Genomic DNA, 22156 nt, shown 5'->3' with positions numbered 1-22156 from the left:
CAGGGGGCGGGTGGCTTGCCGCGCACCCCCTGCCCTGCAGGGCAGGCAAAAGGCAGCGCAGCCACCTACGCCATTCGCCTTCCCTGCAGGTGAAAGGCAGTGCGGGGGGCTGCAAGGCTGCCTGGGCTGCGAGGCTGCCCGGGTTGCGAGGCTGCCTGTGCTTCTGCCTGCACCCTCTGGCTACCCCCCTGCCCCCCCTCGATCTGGCCCTGTTTCTGATGGTATGACTGGTATGCATGGTATGAACACCGACTCCCCCCAAGCACTGCCGGTGAACAGTGTGGCCTCGATGATGTTCCTGTGGAGGGCTTTCACTCGCAGTCTGGTGCCATTGCAGAGTTTGGGTGGGCTGCGGTTCTGGAGCAGCATCACTGGAGCCTCCACTTTGAGGAGAAGCTTGTGGGCTCGGAAGCCAGGAGGGTTGAGCATGTTGAGGAACTCCACAGGGTAGTGGACCACATCGTCCATTTGCACCACTGAGTCCACAGCTCTGTACTCCATTTCTGCCCCTTCGAGGGTGTTAAGTTGTGTTTCATTAATGACGGCAGACTTGTTGTTCCTGGAGGTCAGAATGGCACGTTTGCACAGCCAGGCCATGGACTTCTCTGTGATAGTGGCGATATCAGGGTATATCGTGTCTGTTAGGTCTGCTAGGGTCATCACTGCTGTGCCCAGGCCTGCAGGGATGGTCGCCTTTCCCTTGGACCTGGGATACTCTCCATCCCCTATTTTTAGTAGAAGTTCAGAGAATTCCCCAGCGGACACCTCACCTCTCAAGTGGACCCTCATGTTCTTTCTTAGTGAGAGTTTCCTGATGAGGGGCTGCAGATATGATGCCTTGACACACACGGTAACCTCGTCAGCTCGAGGTTACTGTGTGTGTCAAGCTGCTGGCTGGAGACTGCCAATAGTCCCCTTGGGACTTCTGGCAGTCTCCAGCCAGCAGCACAGTGACTCCACCCATCACTCTCTCATTGCCCCTGACATCTTTGAGGGTTATGCTCAGTGCCTCAAAACACCTCTTGTGCACCATGGTGCTCTCATCCCAAACAATGAGCGTACAGTTCCATGGCACTTGGGCCATGTTGCTGAACAGGGGTGTTTCTGCATGGATGAGGTTAAGAGGCAGCTTGAAGGTAGCAAAGGATCATCTGCCATGCCTGAGTGAGCCTCAACCTTCCATGGAAGTGAGCGCCTCTCTACTTGTCTTCCAGGAGTGCTTTGCTCATAGAGAGACTCTGCTGCTCTGTGCACCTCGGGGTGATCTTGCTGGTACTTGGCCACTGCTGTTCAGTGCACTGCAGGAGCACAATGTGCACATTTCTTTGCTGTATCTCTAAGTTGCTTCCTCCTTTTAGTGTTGGTGTATCTTGCATGACATCTGACAGGAGGCTTCTTGGCGGCAGCAAGAGATGATGGATGCGAGAGGTGTGAGGTGGAGTTGGATTGAGGGAAGGGTGGTGTGGTGGGCACTTTGGCAGGTTCATGTGAGAGGTTTGCATTGAAATGGCCCCTAGAAAGGTTGTGCACCATCTCCCCATGAACATTTAAAAAGTCAGCTGCCATACTGACTTTTATATAAAATCCCTATTCAGGAGTCTTGTTCTTTCTTTCTTCAACAGCCTGCAGTTTACTTTACCTGATTTTTACCTTCGAACTCAGAGTTCCATAGCTGACCAATCAGATAGAGGGGGGTGCAAGCAGGCAGGAGCCTGCCAGCCACACAGGATAGCCAGGCCACACAGGGAGATTGGCAACCCTAGAGGGGAAGACTGGGAGGTGTATTTTACCTCAGGACACATTCAATTACTTCCAACATGCATACTGTTTAGAATGTTGGGGTGATAATGACCATGAAAAGCTGGCCCAATTAGGGAAGAGTGGCCAAGTTGGCAGTTGGGGGTGGGAGAGCAGGCAGCAGCCTGCCAGCCACATAGGGAAGCTGTATCCCTATGGGAAAACACATTTTACTCCTTTTTACCCTCTTAGGGTGCGAATTTCTTAAAACCCCTTCTTAGTTGAAGTTTTACATCATGAAAGGAACGTTCTCCTCAAATTTCATGTTTCTAGGTCCAGGGGTTTGGGCTGGGTGTTGATGAGTCAGTCAGGGCACTTGTCTTTATATATATAGATTGTTATTGTTGTTGTTGTTGTTGTTATGTCATTTATAGTCCACCTTTCTCACTGAGACTCAAGGCAGATTACACAGTGTGAGATTAGTACAGTCAAGTTCAAGGACATTGCCATAAACAATGCCATAAAGTATATAAATGCAAGTTTTCAAAGACATGGCATTGGCAACAATCCAATACAGAATTGAAGAAATGCTGAAACAGAACATAAGCACTTCTAGGGCTCACATTAAACCACATGAAATACAAGTAGCTCATAGGAGCACATATTTAAGACAACAGGTAGTACTAGGGATCCCAGATCCCCGGTGGGGGCGGGTGATCCCCGCCTCCATTCCTCCCACCCCGCCCCCACTTACCTAACCAGCAGAGGGCATGCACCTTCCCTGCTCTTGTGCACAGCACAGCAGCCCCCGGGATCAGGCCCATTTGGGCCTGGACTGGGGCCGCTGTGGAGCACAGGAGTGCTCCTGCGTTCTGCAGCACCTGAAAAGGGGCCTGATCCGTGGCACTGCAGAGAGTTCCTGTGCTCCACAGAGCCCCCAAACAGGCCCATTTCAGCGCACCCCCCTCTCCCCCAAGGTACGTGCCAGGCCCCTGTCCCCTACCCAGAGGTTGAGGGGGCCTGGCAACCCTAGGTAGTACATAAGGCAACACAGTGGTGAAGTCTGTGGTCCTTAACTCATTTGTGAAGCATCTGAAAGCCCCTCCCTACAATACAAAAGCCTTTTTGAATAATCCGGGTTTGCATCTTTTGCAGAAAGAAAGCCCACGTACGGGCTGCTGTTGATTTCGCCCATGTGATGGCAGTCATAAGCAGACTGCTTCTTTTTCTTCTTCTGCTTCTGGAAGAAAACAATGACTGCTGAAGGGCCATTTCCAATTACCTGCCAAGGGTATGTTCGTCTTTCGCTGTGAAGACAAGAAGGACTTCATTTGTCATAAGTTCAAGTTGGTAGTCTTACTAGGAGGACAAAGTGAGGAGCCTGGAGGAACGGATTGGCACCCTTCAAGAGATCAAAGAAGGAGAACGTTTCATCAACAGAAGTCTTCAGGCCCTGCAAAGGGAGAGGTAGAGTGGTGGAAGGTACAGTAAAACAGAATGTGTTCCTAATGAACTTCCTCAGAGCTCAATAGCATGAGCCAGAAAGGGCAGAGCAAGAGAGCACTCAGTGCTGCTGGAGCTGAGAAATCGATTCCAGGCCCTTGCCGATGTGACGGAATCACTGGCAGATGTACAACAAGAAGGACCTGGACGAACAAGTAGGGACGGCATGGAGATACAAACAAATACCATTAGAAGGAAAAGGAAATCTTGGTGAGGCGCATGGAACATCATGTGTCCAGGATTGACCCCATGGCCTGAGATGTGTCTTGCTTGCTAGTGATGAAGATTAAGGATACCACAGACTGGATGACCAAACTAGTCAAACCAACAGCCCATTTCCCATTTGTGATGGTCCATGTGGGAACAAATGGCACAGCCATGAAAACCATTTAACGCATTCAGGTTGACTATGAAGTCCTTGGGAGGCAACTGAAAGGAATGGGGGCACAGGTGATGTTCTCTTCAATCCTGCCGGTCAGAGGAAGAGGAATGCAATGGGAACAGAAAACTATGGAGGCGAACGACTGGCAAGAGCTATTTGGATTCCGGGGCCATACGTTTTCTGGAAGATGGACAGCTTGCATGTGATGGGCTCCACCTATCAAGGACAGGAAAGAATGTGTTTGAAAGGGACCTGGGGAGGTTCATCAGGAGGGCTTTAAACTGGCAGTACGGGGGAATGGAGACAACTGGCATAGGAATTTCAGGGAAGAAGGAGAGCAAATAGCAGAGGTCAAAGAGAGGGAATGTTGCAAGGCTTCCAGTGCCTATATACCAGTGCTCAAAGCCTGGGCAATAAGATGGAGGAACTTGATCTACTAATGCAGAGGGAAAGATATGACTTAGAAGGCATTACAGAGACTTGGTAGGATGATTCCTATGACTGGAATACAGTCACGGATGGGTATGAGTTATGCAAGAAGAACAAGAAGTGGTGTAGAGGAGGCGGAGTGGAGCTGTATGTGAGGAAAGGGCTTGATAGTCAGGGAATGCTGGAAGAGGAGAGTGACAACCCAGTGGAAAGGGGTTTGGGTGAAGAAAAGGGAGGGAAGGACGAGCAGTAGTGTGGTTGGGGTCTGCTACAGACCACCTGATCAAGAAGATAAGGTGGATTCTGCCCTCTGTGAGCAGCTTAATAGAGTATCCAATAAATTCTTTTGCTGTGGGGTACCAAGGGAGTTTGTAGCCAAATGCGCATGTTAGATTTTAGTAGGACAAACTGATAAGCTTAGGGATATGATGAGAGGTATTCCCTGGACAGGAATGCCGGAAGGGGAAGGAGCAAGCGAAGGGGGGCTCTGCTAAAAGAAGGGTTCTTGCAGGTTCAAGCTCTCATTCCAGCATGAGAGAAATACAGCAGGGGATCTGAGAAGCCAATGCGGATGAACAGGGAGCTCTGTGATGAGCTAAGGGGAAAAAAGGAAATATTCAAGAAATGGAGGGAAGGAAATGCATCTAAAGAAGAGCATCTGGGGTAGCTAGGCACTGTAGGGCAGCCATCAGAGAGACCAAAGCTCAGAATGAGCTGAGACTGGCCACAACAAAAAGCTATTCTTCAGATACGTGAGAAGTAAAACGAAGATAAAGGGGGCGATACCCCTTTGTTGGGTGAAAATGGAGAAACTCTGACAGAGGACAAGAGAAGGCAGAAAGGTTTAGTGCCTATTTTGCCTCAGTTTTCTCCCTGAAGGAGAGAACAGACCCACGAAAAGATGGTAGTAGGCAAAGCACGGCATCAGGGCTGCTGGTTGACATGGGCGGAGAAGTTGCGGAGAAGCACCTAGCTGCACTGGATGTGTACAAATCCCCTGGGCCAGATAGGATGCACCCAAGAGTACTTAAGGAACTTTCAAAAGAGCTTTCAGACCCTTTGTTGATCATCTTCCAGGCCTCTAGAGGACAGGTGATGTGCCGGAAGATTGGAGGAGGGCAAATATCATCCCAATCTTCAAGAAAGGGAAAAAAGCAATACAGGGAAATACAGGTCAGTCCACCTGACCTCTGTTCCAGGGAAGGGTGTATGTGTGTGTGTCTGTGTGTGCGCGCGTGCATGTGCACGTGTGTGCGTGTGTGGCCTCTGACCTATGGTGACCCTAGGAAGGAAAGGCCTCCCAAACGTCCTATCATTAACAGACTTGCTCAGATCTTGCAAACTGGCGGACGTGGCTTCTTTTATTGAGTCCAGCCATCTCGTTTTAGGTCTTCCGCTTTTCCTACTGCCTTCCACTTTTCCTAGCATTATTGACTTTTCCAGAGAATCTTGTCTTCTCATAATGTGACCAAAGGGAAGATACTGGATATTAAAAGTGTCAATCTGTAAACATCTGATGGACAACATGGTGATATGGGGAAGTCAGCACGGATTTGTCCCCAACAGGCCCTGCCAGACCAACCTCATCTCGTTTTATGACTGAGTGACAGGCTTACTGGATTGCAGAAATGCTGTCCATGTAATTTATCTGGATTTTAGTAAAGCTTTTGACAAGGTTCCTCATGATGTTCTGATGGGTAAATTGGAGGACTGTGACACCAGACTGGGAGGACTGGCAAACATCCTTGAAGACAGAGATAGGTTTCAACGAGATCTGGACACACTGGAAAAGTGGATGGATATGAATAAGATGTGATTTAACATGGATAAGTGCCAGGTTCTGCACCTGGGTAACAAAAATGCAAAGCACGAATACTGGATGAGGGATACACTTCTGAGTAGCACTGTATGTGAACAAGATCTTGGGATACGGATGGATGGGAAGCTAAATATGAGCAGTCAGTGTGATGCAGCAGCAAAAAAGGTGAATGCAATCTTGGGTCAGAAGAGAGCAACTAGTATGATCAATGGCCTGGAGACCATGCTTTATAATAAAGAAAGACTGAGGGACTTGGGAATGTTCAGTTTGAAGAAGAGGAGCTTGAGGGGAGACATGATTGCTCTCTTTAAGTACTTAAAAGGCTGTCACTTAGGGGAGGGAAAAGAGCAGTTCCTCCTGGCAACAGAGGAGAGGACTGCAATAATAAGTTTAAACTACAGGAGGGAAGGAAAAACTTTTTCACGTTAAGAATAATTCCAATAGTGGAATTGGCTTCCTAGGGATGTGGTGGGTTCCCCCTTATTGACAGTCTTCAAGGAGCAGCTGGACGAATACTTATGAGGGATGCTTTAGCCTTTTCCTGCATTAGGCAGGGGATTGGATGAAATGGTCTGCAAGGTCCTTTTCAGTTCTATGATTTTGTGATTCTATTCTATCATTTATGAGACTTCACTCTGAGGAATCCCCTCATTTTCACAACTGGATTTTCAACAGCAAATTGGTGACCATTTTAGGATGAGGGTCTCAGAAATCTCGAGGGATGAGTGGAAACTCCCTTTTAATTCTGTGCCTGCATTTCAACAGAGTTCTTCTAGTTGTTATATATAAAACCATAAATTAAAATCAAATCAAATGAACTAGTGAAGGGACTATGAGATTTTGCCAAGGAATTTGTAACGAAAGTATTTTCTAGAAGAACTATTGCCAAAATCACATATACTGGTACAAACAATCTAGTACACGATCTGCAAAGAACCAATATCTTCTAGTGCAAAGGGCTGGGACTTTGACCAGAAATTCTTTGATTCAAATTTGGCAATGAATATGCCATCCCAAGGCTCTGTCATAGGTTCCAGCATTTTCAGATTTTGATAGCATTCCATTTGTTACGTTTATCTCAAAGTGAACTATAACCAAACTGAAGTCAGTCTTCAATTTCACATTGAAGTGTTGCACAATGTAGGTAGTTTTCTAGGTTTCAACTTGAGAGAGAGGAAGCTAGAGGCCTTGGCAAGGAAATTTGGGAGGTCTGAAGGTGTCATGAAAAACAGTTGCTCAGGAAATGTGGCACTTTGTGGGTTATTTATACGGAACTTCAGAACTAATATATTGTCCCCTCAACAGGACTTCTGCTGCTGGGGGGGCCCAACAGCAACTGTAACCCAGAAAATTCCACAATTTATCTAACGCATTGCCTGGTTTCCTTGTAACCCTCATGTGACATGTGGCAATTTTACTCTTTGTTGCATAACAAACCACTTACCTCAGAGGATCTTAAGAAAGGATAAGACAACTAACAGTGAATAACTGCCACTCCATGTGAAAGAAGCAGATGGAGAAATCTATTCAGTCAAAACAGTTTTTAAAGGAGGAATACTACAGGAGTAAGACTTGTTCCTTCTTTTTTTTTTTTTTGAAAAATTTTTTTATTGGGTTAGGATCAAATGTTTACACATTACAGTCAATTTTCCCATTTCCCAATTTCTAACCCCCTCCCTTCCCCCCCCCCCCATTTTGTTGACTTCCAACAGTTTTCCAACCCTTTGTCCCTTTTCCCTTACTCTTTATATATTCCTCTATCTAACACATGTATATTCTCCCTTTATTCTAAGCAATACTTCTTTAATTATTTTTAATACTCTGTACCCTGACTATGAGTCCCTTTTTCCATAATGGATAAACAATTTATCCCATTTTTCATTATTCCACTTTCAAATATTTCTATATATCATAAACTATGTAAACCATACATTCATATAAATCAACCAGTTTAACTTATACTCTATATGTTATTCATTCTATCTTCTTCTTTCTATTTTAGTTATATTTGTTTACATTAGTATTTCTATTCCCCTTCAATCATAAGTCTATATATGATATCAATCAATTTGACTCATATACAGCTTCAGATAAACATATTCAGTTTGGTACATTGTACGGAATCAAAAAGAAAATATTATTAGTTAGTCAATCCTTATAGTTAACCCTTATGATTAATTGTTTTCTATCAATATTCTATTTATTATTCTATATATATCAATCTAATATCATAACTGCTTAGAAATTCTCTTTTACCTCTTCTCCTCCCCGGTAAAGTCACCCCCCTCTACATTTTATTGTACTTCAGTAGTTCTCAAACTGCCACAGTTCTCCTCCCACCTCCCATTTCTTCTCCAAATATTGTTTCAGCTTCTCCCAGTCTGTGTTAAACTGTCCTGGGTCCAGGTTTCTCAATTTTCTTGTCATTTTGTCCATTTCTGCCATATACAGCAATTTGTGGATCCAATCTTCAATAGTTGGCACTTCTTGTATTTTCCATTTTTGCGCATACAAAAGTCTAGCTGCTGCCGTCATGTAAAATATCAACGTCCTATGATGGGCTGGAATTCCCTCCATTCCCAAGTTTAGTAGCAGGGGTTCTGGGTTCTTATTAATTTGAAATTGTAAAATCTCACTCATTTCTCTTATTATTTCCCCCCAGTACTGCCTAGCTACCTCACACGTCCACCACATATGGTAGAGGGAGCCCTCATGCTTCCTGCATTTCCAGCATTTATTAGAAGTGTTCAAATTCCCTAGCGCAATCTTCTTTGGTGTCATGTACCAACGGTAAATCATTTTGTAAATGTTCTCTTTAATACTAGTGCATGTCGTTGTCTTCATTGTAGTCTTCCACAAGTATTCCCATGCCTCCATTGTTATTTCTTTGTTGAAATTTATGGCCCATTTCACCATTTGTCCTTTAACTATTTCATCCTCAGTATACCATTTCAGCAGTGCTTGGTATACCTTAGATATTCTTTTCTTGTCCTCTTTAAGAAGGGTCTGCTCTAGTTCCGAATTTTCTGTTCGTATACCTCCCTTTACAGAGTCCGAGTTATATAAATCTCTAATCTGTCTATACTGGAACCAATCATAATAAGGTGATAGTTCCTCCTGAGTCTTTATTCTGAGTTTAGATTCTTCAGTTCTAGTTATTTCTTTATAAGTTAAACATTGTTGCTCATTATCAACAGCTCTCGGATCTATCACCTCATATGGAACTACCCACAAAGGGGTTCCTTCTTCCAAATAGATTCTATACTTCTTCCAGATTATATATAAACTTCTCCGTATATAGTGATGCAGGAACATCGAGTTCGCCTTTACTTTATCATGCCATAAGTATGCGTGCCATCCAAATATTTTTTTATATCCCTCTAGGGCTAGTAATTTCTTATTCTTTAGCGTCATCCACTCCTTCAACCACACCAAGCAAATTGCGTCATGGTAAAGTCTTAGATTGGGCAGTTGCATTCCGCCTCTTTCCTTTGCATCTTGTAAAACTTTCATTTTCACTCGAGGCTTCTTGCCTGCCCATACAAAGTCTGATATTTTCCTCTGCCATTTTTCAAATTGCTTAGAGTCACTGATGATTGGTATTGTCTGTAGCAAAAACATTACTCTTGGTAACACATTCATCTTAACTGCTGCAATCCTTCCCAACCATGACAGATTTAGTCTGTTCCATTTAATCAAATCTCTCTCTATCTGAGTCCATAGTTTTTCATAGTTGTTTTTAAATAAGTCTATATTCTTAGCAGTCAGTTCGATTCCCAAATATTTCACCTTGCTTGTTACTTCACAATCCGTTATTTCCGTTAACAATTGTTGTTTCTGCTTAGTCATATTTTTGCATAGTATCTTTGACTTCTTTTTATTAATATAAAAACCTGCCAAGTCTCTGAACTCCTTAATCTTATCTATCACTTTTGGCATGTTCTCCAATGGGTCTTCTACAATTAACATTATGTCATCCGCAAATGCTCTGACCTTATATGAATAGTCCTTTATTTTAATTCCTCGAATTTCTTCATCTTGTCGTATTTGTATCATCAGGATCTCCAATACCAAAATGAACAGCAGTGGAGACAACGGGCAACCTTGTCTTGTTCCTTTACTTATAATCAATTTCTTAGTCGCTTCATCATTCACCACAATTGCTGCAGTCTGGTCTCTGTAAATTTCCTTAATTGCTCTAATGAATCTTTCTCCCAATTGTAGCTTTTCCATAGTGGCAAACATAAAATCCCAGTTTAAATTATCAAACGCCTTTTCAGCATCAACAAAGAAGAAACCAACCTCTTTGTCACAACGCTTGTCATAATATTCAATAGCATTAATCACTGTCCTTAAATTGTCTCTGATTTGTCTGTCTGGCAAAAAGCCTGCTTGTTCCTCCTCAATGACTTCCGAAAGCCACCCCTTCAGTCTCTCCGCCAGTATCTTCGCAAAGATATTATAATCATTGTTAAGTAACGATATAGGTCTGTAGTTTTTCACATTAGTCAAGTCTTGGCCCTCTTTGGGGATCAATGATATATTCGCTTCATTTCAGGTATCTGGAATCCGCTGGTCCTTTAAAACTCCATTGATCACCTCTTTTAGGAATGGTGCCAGTTCGTTGGCCATTACCTTATAAAATTTCTCTGTAAGTCCATCTGGCCCTGGCGCCTTTCCTAGATTTGCAGATTGTATTGCCTTGTTTAGTTCCTCATCTGTTACTTCACTGTTCAGTTTATTTCTCCAAGCTTCCGAAATTACTGGAAGTTTCATTTTCTCCAAATATAACGCTATTGACTCTTTATTTACCTCTTTCTTATTATACAACTTAGCGTAGAATTTGTAAAAGGCTCTACTAATGGTAGTCTGTTCCAAATACGTTTTATTATCTTCGCAAATTCTATTTATTATTTTCTTTTCCCTTCTCTTCTTCAGTTGCCATGCCAAATACTTCCCAGGTTTATTTGCACCTTCAAACGCTTTCTGATTCAATCTTTTGAGATTCCACTCCAATTCCTTATTATTCATTGCTGTTAACTGTTCTTGAAGTATTTTAATTTCCTGGTATAATTTCTTTTTCCCTGGTCTCTTTTTTAACTGTATTTCTTTGGCTTTTATTTTCTCCTCAATCTCTTGTCTTTTCTCCTCTTTCTTTTTTCTTGCTCTACCATTTAAGTCCATTAGTATGCCCCTTATAACCGCCTTATAAGCGTCCCAAACTTTGTCAGTTGGTACTTCTTTATTTACGTTGTATTGTATGAAGCACTTTGTCTCTCTTCTCAACATCTCCATATTCTCTCCTTCCTGTAGCAAGTCCTCATTTATTCTCCATGCTTTCCTTTTTCTCCTTTTCCCTAATTTCCACATGATTGGATTATGATCTGAGCCTACCATCGGCATTATTTCTACCTCCTTAGTCCATAACGCTAAGTCTTTTGAGGCCCAGATCATATCAATTCTTGATAGTGTACAGTGCCTTGCAGAGTAAAAAGTAAATTGTCTACTTTTAGGATGTTCTCTTCTCCATACATCTTCTAGAGTCTCCTGTTGTATCAAGTCAAAAAAGAGCTTTGGTAATAGTCCTCTTTTCTTTTGTGCAGTTGTTATCTTTTTATCTAATTCCAAGTTCGTCACTCCATTGAAGTCTCCGGCAAGAATTATCTGGTCGTATGAAAGATCATCTAGTTGCTTCCTCAAATCCTCAAAGAAGCTTTCCTTTGCACCATTAGGTGCATAAACTCCGACTACCAACACTCTCTTTAAGTCCCAAGTACATTCCACTGCAATAAATCTGGCTTCCACATCTTTCATTACAAATTTTGGCTGTAGCTCCTCTTTTATGTACAACACCACTCCTCTTTTTTTCTTGTTGGAGGCCGCTACAAATTCTTTGCCCAATTTTCCTGATTTTAAATATTTTACATCCTGCTTTCTGATATGGGTCTCTTGCAAACAAACAATGTCACATTTTTGTTTTAATAGCCAGTGGAAAATATTTTTTCTCTTATTCGGTGAGTTTAGTCCATTTACATTCCAAGATAAAACTTTACACTCCATACTCATAGTCTTGTTGGTAAGTCTTTTTCATTGTCCCTTATAAATCGCTCCATCTCTCGCTCAGATCTGATGCGCTTTTTGGCCCCTCCAAACTCAAAGGACGCACCTTCTGGTAACTCCCATCTGTACCTGATTTTCATGTCCTTCAAGATCTGAATTAGCACTTTATATTTTTTCCGATCTAATAACACTGACCTGGGTAATTCCTTCATTATGATAATCGTCTTGCCATCAATCTCCAATGGATCTTGAAACTGTTTTGTCACAATCTTCTCTTTCATATTTTGTGTCGTAAACTGCACAATCACGTCTCTTGGTAATTTCCTCTGGGTTGCAATTCTTGAATTCACACGATATGCCACGTCTAGGATAGCCACAACTTCCTCCTCCTCCTTCCCCAGGTATTCAGCTAACACCTCAGTCATCTGTTCTTGCGCTGACTTTCCTTCCACTTCTGGCAAGCCACGAAAACGTAACTGCTTCTCCATGTGTTTAGTTTCTGCAACTGACATTCTCCCCCTCATCAGTCTCATCTCTGTTTGTTGCGTGTCTGCTAAGTTCTCCATCGCGTCTTCTACTGTTTTAACTCTCTGCTGCGTTCCTTGTAGTTCACTTTGTATTGTTTCCATACCTTTTTTTACTTCTGACAGCTCCGATTTTACTGTCTGTGTAACCTCTTTAACCTCTTTAATCAGCTCCAATTTCGTGTCCTTAAGTTCTTTAATCACGTCTAAAAGTTTTTTGTCCAGGTTTTCTATTGCCGATTGCCACTCTTTTTTTGACATCGTGGGGCTTGCTTTGGCTCGCTCCCACGAGTCCGCTCTCTTCCTTAACTCCGTGGCGTAAAATTTAATGTCTTTTTATTTCAAATGTCCCGGTCTTCTTTCAAAAATTAAATTTTAAAGAGTCCAAAATGTCGGGCGTCTTTTCTCTATGGTTTCTCTATGATTTTGCAATCCAAGATGGCCTACTTCCTTTTCCGCTGAGGCCGCGACCCTTCCCCTTTCAAAGATGGCGATTCCCTTCTTCCTGCCCTCCAGCAAGGGCCGCTTCTCTCCAGCAACTCTATTGTTGTTACGCACTTCCTGTCTCCCAACTTCCCACAGTAGGTCTCGCGATGGTGTCTTTTTCTCACAGCTCCATAACCGCAAGTATTCAAAACAATAGTCCAATTCCTTTAATAACTTCTTTAAACTGAGTCTCTTTTCAAATACAACTCTTGCCGAGTCTTCCCCTCTTTATCGTTAGCCTGTTGCAGTTTGAAAATCTACTTTTATTCCTCTCTGCTTTTATCAATCTGTCCCGTAACAGAAGATAGTGATCTTTACCTTCTCCTTCACTTTTCTCGGGTTGTAATCGCTGTTTCGATTTTAGCTTCTCCTCTCCGTTTCTTCCCCCAATCGAAGCTTGGGTATGTAGGTCTTATGCCAGCCGAATTGGCCCCAGAACTGCCGCAGAGATTGTAGCCGACCTGTCGCAGGGTGGGACCTCAAGGATCGGGAGGGGACCCGTTGTGCAGAGCCCCCCCTCGTCCGAGATCTAGCACACCCTAGGGTCTTGAGCGTTCTTTGCCTGCTCTCCGCCTGAGAGCAGTCGGCCGCGGGCTATTTTTCCCCCGCCGGCCACTTAAAACGGCAGTCCGGTCAGCTCCGCAAATGGAGCTGCGTCAGACCTCCATGAATCCCAAACCGGAAGCCAGGAGTAAGACTTGTTCCTTCAATGGTCCATGATAGATTTAAAAATTCTATTTAACATATTCACAACTCTCCTTCCAAAAACTTAATCTCACGCCCAAAATAGTGTCCCCATCAATGAACTATTTTTAGCAGTTGTTTGTCTTAATTGATAGTTCTGTGCTGTGTAGCTGTACACAAGATATAAGTTCTTCAAAAGCAAACTTTTTATGCAATAAAAAAAACAAACAAGTCATTGTATGTTTGACATATGCCACAAGATGACACACATCCATTTTTTACTGGTAAACTCCATGTCTTTTGACCCAATTTTTTGTCTTTTACAGAAGAATGGGCAAATTGTGTTGCCAGAACAGGCAAAGACTGAGACAGTAAATTATAAAAAGCTGCACCTGGGAACGATACCTATCTTGCTGTCCAGTACAGTTGTTTGGAGCATTTTATGGCATTAGGGGCAGATTCAGTAGGATGTAATGCTTATTGTGCACTTGAGCCACTTCAGAATAAATGTGAGGGACCTGCTTCTTTGGTGTTCTGTACCATATAAGATTATCCCTACAAGATGGAACATGTACACAAAAAAGTTGATAGGCCTTCTCCAGAGTATGTAGGCTTTCTACGTGTAAACAATCGCCTGCATGTATTTTGACATGGTAAATTAGGAGTGTGCAAAATGAAATAAACAAGCTTAAAGAGGATTATGAAGCCCTTGGAAGGCAGTTGAAGACATTGGGAGCTCAGGTGGTATTCTCTTCTATCCTTCCAGTCACAGGAAGAGGAGCACGCCGGGAGCGGACCATACTTGAGGTGAATCGCTGGCTGAGATGGTGGTGCCGGCAGGAGCGCTTTGGGTACTGGGACCATGGGATAGGTTTTCTTAGAGAAGGCCTTCTAGCACATGATGGGCTTCACCTCTCAGGGGCAGGGAAGAAAACGTTTGGAACGAACCTGGAGAACTTCATCAGGAGAGCTTTAAACTGATGCCGCAAGGGGAAGGGGACGATCGACATGGCAACTTCAATGACGAAGTGAACACAGTGGGGACCCACCTGGGTAGGAAAGGTCAAACAAAGGTACAAGGCTACAAGTGTCTATATACCAATGCCCAAAGTATGGGCAATAAGAAAGAAGAGCTTGAGCGTCTATTGCAAACAGAGGGCTATGATATAGTAGGAATTACTGAGACTTGGTGGGATGATTCCCATGACTGGAATGTGCTAGTGGATGGGTATGAGTTGTTCAAGAAAAACCGGAAGTGTAGAAGAGGAGGTGGAGTGGCGTTGTATGTGGCGTTCTTGATTGTCAAGAAGTTACGGAGAATGGGGTGGACAGCCCGGTGGAAAGTATATGGGTAGAAATAAGGGGAGGAAGGACAAAGGGTATTATATTGTTGGAGTCTGCTACAGACCACCTGACCAGCGAGAAGAAATGGATGCTGCCCTCTTTGAACAGATTGGCAGAGTATCCAGACATCAGAACCTTGAAATTATGGGTGACTTCAACTTCCCCGATGTGTGCTGGGAGACAGGCTCAGCAAAGCGTCATGAATCACGCAATTTCCTGACCTGCCTGGCCGATAACTTCCTTTTTCAAAAGGTGGAGGAAGCTACAAGGGGTTCGGCCATACTAGACTTGATATTAACCAACAGGGAAGAATTGGTAGATGAGATGAAGGTGGTGGGGACCTTAGGGGGAAGTGACCATGTCCTTCTTGAATTCCAGTTGCTGTGGGGAGCCAAGGAAGTTCATAGCCAGACTCATAGGTTAGATTTTCGTAGGGCCATCAGAGGCTTGATGAGAGTCATTCCGTGGGGGAGTGTGCTGGAAGGGAAAGGAGCGAGTGAAGGGTGGGCCCTTCTCAAACAAGAGCTTTTGCAAGTTCAAGCCCTCACTATCCCAGCAAGACGGAAACATGGTAAGGGCTCCAAGAAACCGATGTGGATGCACAGAGAGCTCCAGAATAAGCTAAGGGAGAAAAAGGAAATGTTCAGGAAATGGAGAGGACAGACCTGTAAAGAGGAGTATATGAGGGTTACTAGGTACTGCAGATCAGCCATCAGAGAGGCCAAAGCTCAGTACGAGCTGGGTCTGGCCAGGAGGGCTCACTACAATAAGAAAAACTTCTACAGATATGTGAGAAGCAAACGCAAGGTAAAAGAAGCAATTGGACCGCTTTTGGGAGTAGATGGAGAAACTCTGATGCAGGACAGAGAAAAAGCAGACAGGCTTAATGACTTTTTTGCCTCTGTTTTCTCCCTGAAGAACTCAGGCACATCTAGAGATAGTAGAAAATGTGGCAGGACACCTGAGTGGCTAATTGACATTGACAGAGAGGCTGTGGAGAGGCATCTGGCTGCACTGGATGAATACAAATCCCCTGGGCCGGATGGGGTGCACCCAAGAGTGCTGAAAGAACTTTCCAGAGAACTTGCAGAACCCCTGTCCATCATCTTCAAGGCCTCCTGGAGGACTGAGGATGTGCCACAAGACTGGAGAAGAGCGAATGTTATCCCAATCTTTAAGAAAGGGAAGAAGGATGACCCGGGAAACTACAGGCCGGTCAGTCTGACTTCTGTTGCTGGGAAGATATTAGAACAGATTTTAAAGGGATCAATCTGTAAGCATCTGAAGGACCACTCAGTGATCTGGGGAAGTCAGCATGGTTTTGTTCCTAACAGACCTTGCCAGACCAACCTGGTTTCCTTCTTTGATCGAGTGACTGGCTTACTGGATCAGGGGAACTCTGTTGACGTGATTTATCTGGATTTCAGTAAAGCTTTTGATAAGGTCCCCCATGACATTCTGATGGGCAAACTGGAAGACTGTGGAGTAGACTATAGGACAGTTCAGTGGATAGGGAACTGGTTGGAGGACCGCATTCAAAGAGTGGTGGTCAATGGCGTTTCATCAGATTGGAGGGAGGTGTCCAGTGGGGTGCCGCAGGGCTCGGTTTTGGGCCCGGTACTTTTCAATATTTTTATCAATGATCTGGATGAAGGAGTGGAAGGGCTGCTCATTAAATTTGCTGATGATACCAAATTGGGAGCGGTAGCAAACACCCAAGAAGATAGAATTAAAATTCAACAAGACCTGAATACTCTGGAGAAGTGGGCAGCTGTGAATAGGATGCAATTCAACAAAGACAAGTGCACAGTATTACACCTGGGCCACAAAAATGGGAAGCACAAATACTGGATGGGGGATACACTTCTGGGCAGTAGTATATGTGAAAGGGATCTTGGGGTAAGAGTGGACTGTAAACTGAATATGAGCAGTCAGTGTGATGCGGTGGCAAAAAAAGGCTAATTCAATCCTGGGTTGTATCAAAGGGGCCATAGCATCGAAATTGCAGGAGGTCATATCCCCTCTCTATACTGCCTTGGTCAGGCCACACCTGGAGTATTGTGTGCAGTTCTGGAGGCCTCACTTCAAAAAGGATGTGGACAAAATCGAGAGGGTGCAGAGGAGAGCGACGAGGATGATCAGGGGTCTGGAGACTGAGCCCTATGAGGAAAGGCTGAGGGCCTTGGGAATGTTTAGTTTGGAGAAGAGGAGGTTGAGGGGGGACATGATTGCTCTCTTTAAATATTTGAAAGGCTGTCATTTGGAGGAGGGCAGAGAGCTGTTCCCGTTGGCAGCAGAGGGTAGGACGCGAAGCAATGGGTTAAAACTACATGCACAAAGGTATCGGCTGGATATTAGGAAAAACTTTTCCACGGTCAGAGTAGTTCAAAGGTGGAATCAGCTGCCTAGGGAGGTGGTGAGCTCCCCTTCACAGGCAGTTTTCAAGAAGAGGCTGGATGAATACTTATCAGAGATGCTTTAGGCTGATCCTGCACTGGGCAGGGGGTTGGACTAGATGGTCTGTATGGCCCCTTCCAACTCTATGATTCTATGATTCTAAGCTGGAAGCACACCTGGCAATCGCTGTTTGGTTTTGTTAAAGCAGCTTCCAGAATGCTGAACCAAATCAGGGAAACTAACTTTTAAAGAGCCCCTCCCACCCCAAAGTTTGTGTATTTCATTTCATACCTTGCAGCACCAGCAGCGGCAGGCAGGCACTGGGCTTGCCTCTCTGGGCAGCATCTTGTTTTCCTTAATGGCATCCACCAACCAGCTCCCAAGGGGAGAGAGCCCTTAATGGCATCCACCAACCAGCTCCCAAGGGGAGAGAGCCCGTGCGTTATTAATTAACTCTGTTAGCAGGAAGGGGAAACATACACAATGCGCATGAGTGCATCTTTTTTTCCTGTCGCTGCCCAGGAAATGGCATTGTCTCCCTGCCTATCAGGTCCTCGCAAGGGGAGATTCCTCCCCACCTATCAGCTTTGGAAACGTTTGAAAGGGCAAATGTGCAGATTTCAATCCTAGGCTGCAATTCTAAAGACACTTCCCTGGGAGTAAGCACTATCATGGGGATTATATCTGAGTAGACCTGTTTGGGATGCATCTTCATTTGTTTTGTCATGCTACCCAGGGTGCTTGGAGGGTCTCTAGGAGGAAAAGTGCCACTGGTGGGAGGGTGCAAGGGGTCTGTTCAATCAGTCAAACTTGATAAAAGCTCTGGAAGACTTCAGTCATAGGCAGCAATTCTAAAGACACTTCCCTGGGAGTAAATCCAAGGAAACATGAAACCAACAATAATTTATTGGCAGTTGCCCAAAGCTTGAAAAATTGCCTTCCAAAAATGCTTGAGCTTGAACTTTGGTGAGTCTTCTGGGTAGGGAATTTCAGGGGCAGCCACTGTGGAGTAGTATTGAGGGTGCATCTCCCTGGCCATTCCTGCCACTTCCTGTGAGAAGCCTGATAGTATAATTGCTTACTATATGCGCTGTGATAACTCTGCTGCTCCACCCAGCCACTATTCCTAGATGTTACTGCAGGGACACTTGCCAAAGCAATAATGCTTTTGACGGCATCCTCACTCTTCATAGTCTGCCTGATATGCTGTGACTCCATTCACAGCAGAGCTCCAGAACAGAGGCACACATTCCAAACCATGCCCCAAACTTGCGGATTAAAGAGAAGAGCAAGAAGGAGGTCCAGAAAAAAAGAACCCCATATGTAGCTATAGTGCTATCAATTCTCCTCCCTGCTCTTAGAATGTTATGTATTTATCAAAATATCTATCATGAGTCAACCTAGCCCTGTGCTCAGTGAAGAGTCATCAGATGCTGCCTGCAGTTCACACCCACACTGACCCAGCTGCAGCTGACCTTGAGTGTGATGAACCCAGCTAATCAGTCAGCAGAGCCTTCAGCTGCAACAGACTCAGGGGCAGAAGGCCACTCCTCCCCTCCCTCTTCACCAACACCCTTGCAGCACCAGTGCTGTCAGAGACGGGTAGAGCTGCAAGAACGCAGGAGGAGTGCACGACTCATGAGTCAGCAGCTGCTGCCAAATGACCAGGATGAATGAGTGAGGTCAGGATGTCTACCTAGTAAGTGGCTGACAGTTTAGCTCATTAAGATTTTGCTATAAAAACAGCTGGAATGAGCAGCAGTTTGCAGGAGCAATCAGTGTACTTTTTGGCTGCTCTGGTGGCCTGGCTTGAATGGGAATGCTCACCCTTGGTCTGGACCTGGCTTGTGGCTACTCTGGAACACTGACCCTTGGACTGGACTCTGTTTATTCTTTGCTCCCTAGGTGGGATTGGCCCCTGCACTCTGGACCTCTGGCCCCTGGAGGACTATGCCAGTACAATATCTAAATTCTCAGTGTGGCCCTTTTGTGGAGACTCCTGAGACTGGGTTTATGGACAGAGAACATATATCTTTCTACAAAGCAGAGAAAAGCCCAAGTTTGCAGAAAAATCTGAAATCTTTTCCAAGAGGGTGGGGTTAAAATCCTCCCAGATTACAGAAGCAGTGCCTATAGATTTAAGAGATGAATGTCCTCACTGGATATTGCTAGGCAACCACAACAGTATTGTGAGCCTTCAATCCTTAGTCTCTGTCAGTAAAAAGCAGGGTGGGGGTCAGGAGGACTCTTGTCAGGGGTAATTTGGCCTTTGAGGGATGGTTAATTTGGGCTGGGCCCAGCAGTAACCCCAGGGGACTTGCTGCCACCACACTGCTGCCATGGCTGACCCAGGTCCAGCTGCTCACTCTTCTTCAACAACTGTCTTCCTGTGAAAGCCAGTGTTGTGTAGTGGTTAGAGTTTCAGATTAGGATCTGGGAGACCCAGGTTCAAGTCTCCACTCTGCCATGGAAGCTCACTGGGTGACTTTGGGCCAGTCACAAACTCTCAGCTTAATCTCCCTCACAGGGTTGTTGTGAGTGTAAAATGGAGGCCAGGAGAAGTAACCTGCTTTGAGTCTCCATTGGAGAGAAAGGTGGGGTATAAATGGAGCAAACAAGCAAGAAATACAACTGAAGATGGAGGGCAGATAAAAAGTATATGTGGGTGGGAGGGAGGACAGAAGGAAACAGGGAACGGTGGGGGCTGCAAGGAGGAAGGGAAACATGTGCAGAAGTGGATACAGAGAAAAGCAAGATGCTCCTTTGCAAGTCTTTGCAGGTTTCCAATGTGCACCTCAGCCCAGCCCAGCAACCACAGTCTGGCACTGCACAACTGAGCCAGACTTGTCCTAGGGAGAGTATGCCAAGAGGAGAGAAGCCTGGAGACGGCGGCAGATGAAAGTAAATTGGTTGGTGGGTGGGATGGAGAGAAGGAATCAGGAAAAGGGGAGAAACAATGTTAATATATTTAATAATGGGCATGGCCCCCTCTGTGGATACTTAAATCCATGGACTGGAACCTCCTTGAGAGTGCAGACGACTGTCTTGGAACCAATGCTGTGAGTGGGTGGGGTAGGAGGAGGCTGGATAGGTGAGCAGGAGAAGGGAGCCTCTGCCACCAAACCTCCACATTCTCCACCCATACTTGATCTGCCTTCGTCTGCCACCCAAGAGCAAGTGGTAGAAAAATGGTGAGAAGTGGGAAGAATGGGAGTCTCCTCCTACCCACCAGCTGCTGAGATTGTTATGTTGGAGGTGAACAGGTGGGCAGGAGAGGGGAGCTGCTGCCATCCCCCACCCACCTACCACCTCTGCCTTGGAGGGTGGGCAAAGAGTGGGAGCCCACAGCCACAGCCATCATCCACCATTGATCTACCCCTGCAGTAGCTGCTGCCACCACTGCAACAGGAGCCAGCCAGCTGAGGCGTGCGGCTGTGCAACCAAATGAGTGGAGGGGGTGCGGCCAGGCAGGCGCAGTGGCAGGGAGGGGCAGGCAAGCAACCTCCCGTAAGTCTTGGAGGGAGGGAGGGAGAGAGTTACCTAGAGATGGGGTGGAAGAGAGAAGAGGAAGCAAAGGCAGCAGGATGCCCTATAATAACAATATTGGATGTATATGCCGCCCTTCAGGACAGCTTAACACCCACTCGGAGCGGTTTACAAAATATGTCATTATTATCCCCACAACAAAACACCCTGTGAGGTGGGTGAGAGAGCTCCAGAGAGCCGTGACTGACCTGAGGTCACCCAGCTGGCTTCAAGCGGAGGAGGGGGGAATCAAACCTGGTTCTCCAGATTAGAGTCCTGCTGTTCTTAACCACTACACCAAACTGGACCCGCTCACTTCAAAGTTCTTGTGGATACCTGCTTGTTCAGTGTCAGACACAAAAAGCATCATGCCTTTTTCAGAAACTCTGGGCATGAGAAAGGATCATGCCTTTAAATTAGCTGCCAAAATTAAACCTTGGGGAACCCCTGTTAAGCATCACTCTCCATCCTTCCCTGGCTTTCATGGCACTCTTGTGCATTCTGAAAGCTAAACATGAAATTCAGTCACTATCCAAGAATTTCATGTCCCTAGGCATGCTCTGAGTGGAGGAGGATAGAGGACAATCGAGACCTAGTAATAGCTGCCAATGAAAAGATATCTCTTTGGCAAACCTTTGTAGACAGAAATGAACAACTTCATAAAGATGCTTGATGACTTTAATTATAGTAATATTAGGAAAGCTTTTCAAGCTCTCCAAAGATAGATCTTTCTATCTTTTCATCATTGATCTCTGGGTAATTGATTCTGATATTATGTATCATTTGCAGACAATAAATTGTTCCAAGTCAGACTGATTTTAACTGGCAAGGCCTGATGGATTTGTGATGCCCTATTTTTTTTCACTGTACACCTTCATACATTGTAATCAAGTGAAAGGCATTCCCTCTAAAGGAGTTTCCCATATGTGAAATACAGCGTCACAGCGACAATGTTCACATCTTGCTTGGAGGTATGAACCTGTCACACAGACACTCTCCAGGGTCTGAGGCAGATCATTTACGACTTGATCTTTCTAACTGGGGATGCCGGGGTTGAACCTGGTACCATCTGCTTGTAAAGGAAATGCTCTGCCAATGAGTGACAGCCCCTCCCAATGGCTTAGGTGCATCAGGTCATGCTGGAAGGAACCAGTCCAAGAAACACAAATCACAATGGGTGGAAATACACATTTTGAAGTACCTAGGGACTCTCAAGTGAACCTCACTTCATGTGTCCCCCCTCCAACTTTTTACACGCTTGCTCAC

The sequence above is a fragment of the Eublepharis macularius genome, chromosome 10 (genome assembly GCF_028583425.1).
Source record: "Eublepharis macularius isolate TG4126 chromosome 10, MPM_Emac_v1.0, whole genome shotgun sequence".
Lineage (NCBI taxonomy): Eukaryota > Metazoa > Chordata > Lepidosauria > Squamata > Eublepharidae > Eublepharis > Eublepharis macularius.
Note: the sequence above shows the minus strand (reverse complement) of the source record.